Source organism: Echinops telfairi, unplaced genomic scaffold, assembly GCF_000313985.2.
Source record: "Echinops telfairi isolate 266 unplaced genomic scaffold, ASM31398v2 ScPeMD7_7479;HRSCAF=8517, whole genome shotgun sequence".
In the NCBI taxonomy this organism is placed as follows: domain Eukaryota; kingdom Metazoa; phylum Chordata; class Mammalia; order Afrosoricida; family Tenrecidae; genus Echinops; species Echinops telfairi.
Genome location: NW_022111383.1, coordinates 451,286 through 455,995, shown reverse-complemented (window position 1 = coordinate 455,995; position 4,710 = coordinate 451,286). Strand labels below are relative to the sequence as shown.

Here is a 4,710-nt window from a genome sequence, read left to right as displayed (position 1 = left end):
GAAATTGGGGATACACCTAGAGATGCTGAAAATGATAAAACAATAGTAAGAGAACATGTATGTCAATCTGACAACTTAGATGAAATAGATCGATATTTTCCCAAGTCACCAACATATCCGATATGACATAGCTAACCTGAATAGACATGTGGCTATGAAGAATGGAATGTGTACTGTCATAATTCGCACACACAAAAATAAATCTCCAGGTACAGGCGATTTCACTGAAGAATTCTACCCAACCTTTAAAGGACAGTCGACACAATTCCTACATAATCTCTTTAAAAGATAAACAAATACTTACTTGAAATATAGCAAATAAAATTCGGCAATGCATATATATTTTTTAAACTACACCATGACCTAGTGACATTTATTCCAAGGATGCAAGACAAGCTTAATCGTTGAACATCAAACGATGTAAGCAGCCATATTAACAAGGAGAAAAATTGCATGGACATATCAATCCATGCAGAGAAAGCATCTGACAAAATTTTTAAGGAAAAAAAATAGCAGAAAGATAACAGAAAAATATAAAACCAAATTCCTAAATAGGCCATGAGCTACCGAGGAATAGCGTGGACTATCCTATATTTCAGGAGCCCCAGTGGCACAGTGTTGGGCTAAACACGGGGCTCCTAACTGAAAGATCAGCAGTTCAAATCCGCCAGCTGCTTCACAAGAAAAGACGAGGCTGTCCGCTCCTGTAAAAATTCAACCTCAGAAACCATAAGGAGAAGTTCTTCTCTGCCCGATCAAGTCACCATGAGTTAGAATGGACTCTCTGGCAGTGAGCTCGGGTCCCTAACTTCATGAGTGTTATTGTCCGGTGCCAGCTAGACGACCGTGCCTCACGGGGCCTCGGTGAGTAGGCACAGTGGAACTGCGCCATGCAATTGTCTTGCTTTACAGAAGCAGACCGCCACGTCTCTCTTCCAAACACCCCTTTCTTTGAAGGCTGGGGTCTTAAAAAGGCTTGTTGATGGCCATCTAAGATGCGATGATTGATCTCTCCCCTTCTAGAGGAAGGAAGAGTAAAGAAATCCCAAAGCTAGATGGAAACGAATTAGTCCAATGGGCTGAGGGACCACACGCACCAGCGTCCACCACTCTGAGACCAGAAGAGCCAGCTGGTAGCTGGCTCCCACTAGGAATGGCTTGGAAAGAGTGTAGAAGAGATCAGGCTTACTGATCAGATGGAGACTGCTGGAACCCCGGAGACTATGGTCCTTAATCAGCCTTCAGGCTTAGAAATGAATTCACACCCAAGGCTCAATTTTCAGCAAAATAATAGACAGGTCTGTAAAGGGGGACATAACACTAGTAAGGTATGGAAACCTTAAAACAACCAACCATGGGCGATTTAAAGGGCAGCATTTACTGAAGGGCAAAGTTCAGAAGGAGGAAGGAAACAGGAAACACAGGGAGGGAGTGGGATATGCGATGTTACGTTGAAGGGATCACAATGAATGAATGTATGATTGTTTAATTATAAAGCTGAATATCCGTTCTATTTTCACCCGACTTACAATGACAAGTTTTAAAACACAAACACAAGAGCGACTGGATGAGGTTGAACCACCAACCTTTGTATTGGCAGCTGATTGCAAACCACTTCTACCACCCACGTCCTTAACCTGGAAGCTACAGCATTATAGTTCGCCTTATACTTCATAGTGGAAGATTGAATTCTTTCCACCTGCGATCCAGAACTGGGCACGACTATCCACTCTTCCTACTCGTAATCCACAGTGTGCGGGAAGCTCTAGCCAGGGCTACAAGACAAGAAAGGAGAGGAAAATATTCGGTTATCTCTATTGGCAGATGATGTGATGAAAACCCAGTAACCCTATGAAAAAACTTTTAGAAATAGTTCATTCAGAAAGGTTGTAGGCGATGAGATAAACATTTAAAAGATACATTGTATTTCCATATATAGTCATGCGTCACTTAATATACACAATACATTCTGTGAAATAGGACGCTATGGCATGTGGACGTTGTGCAAACACCATATTAGACATAGCAAGCAATCTCTACATTACAAACGAGTTCCACTCCGAAATCTGTCTTTAAGCTCAATTTGTATGTAAATTGGGACAGTTAGATATTGTTCACAGCTAGTATCAGATAGACTTAGCTGTTTGTCATAGTATAAATTATATCATGAACCTTTCTATGCTAAAACACATTAAAGAAGTACTTCCAGATAAAACATTTTAAACATGATAATGTGGTAATAATAATGTTTTCCTACATATCACAAAGCACCACCCATTTGTTATTATGAGCTATTGTATGTATCCTGAATGTTTAGTGTAATAAAGCTTTCTGGCAGTTGGAACCACAGATATAAATGCGGTTAGAAGACATCTGAACGGACCTTTTGTGGTGCATGACTGCATTAGCAATGAACAGATGGGTCCTGAAATTAAAACACAATAATATTTACATACATTCAAGAAAAAATGAAATATGTATACATAAATCTAGCAAAGCATGTATAGTACTTACATGCTGGAAATTTTACATTGTTTAAAAAAATGATTCAATGACAACTAACAAATGGAGAGACATACTGTATTAATGGATTAAAAGATTCAACATAGTAAAGATAGCATTTCACCTCAAGTTGATCTATATATTTAATACAATTTTTATGGAAACCTCAGCAAGACTTTTCATAGATATAACAATCATTCTAAAATGTACATGGGAAGGCAATAGCTAAAATAAGTTTGAAAAATAAAGTCAGACTAGTTAGTCTATCTGATTTGAAGACTTTTATAGCTAGAGTAATCAAGACGGTTCTATTGGGGGAGAACTAGGCAGAGAGATAAATGGAACGCAATACAGAATTCTGAAGCAGACCCACACAAATATGCCGAATTGTTTTTGACAAAGTTGAAAAAGCAACTTAATGGAGGAAAGATGATACTGGAGCAATTAGACATCTAAAGATTTTAAAAATGAGTTTTTGACATAACAAAAGTGAATCGCAAGCTTAAATGTACATGTCTCTATATATTTTAAGACAAGAAAGTCTTAGCAATTTGGGCTAGGAAAAGAGTTCTTAGAGTTGACACCAAATGTGTAATCTATAAAAGGAAAATAAGCTAAATTTAAAAATCTGCGCTGCCAGAAAAAAAATTTTAATTAAAAGAATGAAGAATTAAGGTATCAAGTGGGAGAAAATGTTTGCAAAACTAATACCCAACAAAGGATCAAAAATATAGAAAACACTCAAATCTCAGTAAAAACAGTAAAAAAAATCTAGCATTCATTTACAAAATGGACTGAAAACATGAAAAATACATCCAAAGAGGATATACAGGTGATAAGTGAGCATGTGAAAGATACTCAGCCTCATTAGCCTTTAGAGAAAGGCAAATTATAACCACATCGGGATACCATTACATGCCTATCAAAACGGCTAAAATAAAAAATAATTGAATCTCCTGTGTAGAAAAATCCAAATAATTCCTATAGATACACTCCCATCAAGGAGCTGGAATTCTATTCTCAATGCCGTAAACGTGGACTGTACTTGCTAAACTTAGTAACTACGTTCTGAGGAGTCGACTGTAGAAATGGGTGGGGTGGTAATTTTACACTAGAGAAACCTACCATGTTTCCCCGGAAGTAAGACATCCCCCGAAAATAAGACCTACTTGCAGTTTTGCCTCTCACTGAAATATAAGGCATCCCCCTGAAAATAAGACCTCTCTGAACATAAGGCCTCCCCAATAATAAGGCCCCCTGAAGCTACTGTAACTCTGGACTCTGGACCATAGTGGCGGGCACCACAACCTTAGTCTGGCAGTCAAGGTTAACATCATGAGTGATAAGTCTAGTTGACTGCATCTACCCTGGACCTGATGTGATGGAATGACACTTCACTTTTATGGTTTTCAGGCTACAATACCAGATGGGCCAAAATCATTCTCCCGAGAATCGTTGGGAGCGGTCTGGACCGCCCTGCAACAGTTACGGTTTTCTTCGGTGCCAATGACAGTGCTTTAAAAGACGAGAATCCGGAGCAACACACCCTGCTGGAGGAGTACCTGCACAATCTCAAGAGCATGGTGCAGTACCTGAAGTCTGTGGACATCCCGGCGAACAGAGTGATCCTCATCACGCCACCGCCGCTTTGTGAGACGGCGTGGGAAAAGGAGTGCATCCTACAAGGTTGCAAATTAAATCGCCTAAACTTGGTCACTGGTGAATATGTCAAAGCCTGTTTACAAGCAGCTCAAGACTGCGGGACTGATTACTGATTACTTGACCTGTGGACCCTGATGCAGGAGGACCATCAGGATTTCTCTTCCTACTTATCAGATGGACTACATTGGTCGCCAAAGGGGAATGAATTTCTCCTCTCACACCTGTGGCCTCTGTTGGAGAAGAAGCTCTGTCCCTGCCCTTGCTGCTTCCTTACTGGTGAGATGTAACAGAAGCAAATCCTGAACTGAGTCTGCTGGGAGGTGGGGACCACTAGTCGGTCCCAGAACTGGCAGGTTAGGATGTCAGCTCCCAGGACTGCCAGTGTACAAACAGCCCCAGAAGACCAAGCAAAAAATCACTTTTCCCTCATGACTCTGTATTTGCCACCAATATTAATAAAAGCACTAGGACCTTTTTTTCTCCAGGGAAACTTAAAACAAAAACAAAAAACATCCATATCCCCTGTCTGACCACGCAAAAAACATC

General features: G+C 40.1%; 1 pseudogene; it reads left to right on the top strand.

Annotated features, from left to right (window-relative positions):
- The first annotated feature begins 3,911 nt into the window (after positions 1-3,911).
- On the top strand, positions 3,912-4,498 carry LOC101658640 (annotated as a pseudogene).
- Positions 4,499-4,710: the final 212 nt, after the last annotated feature.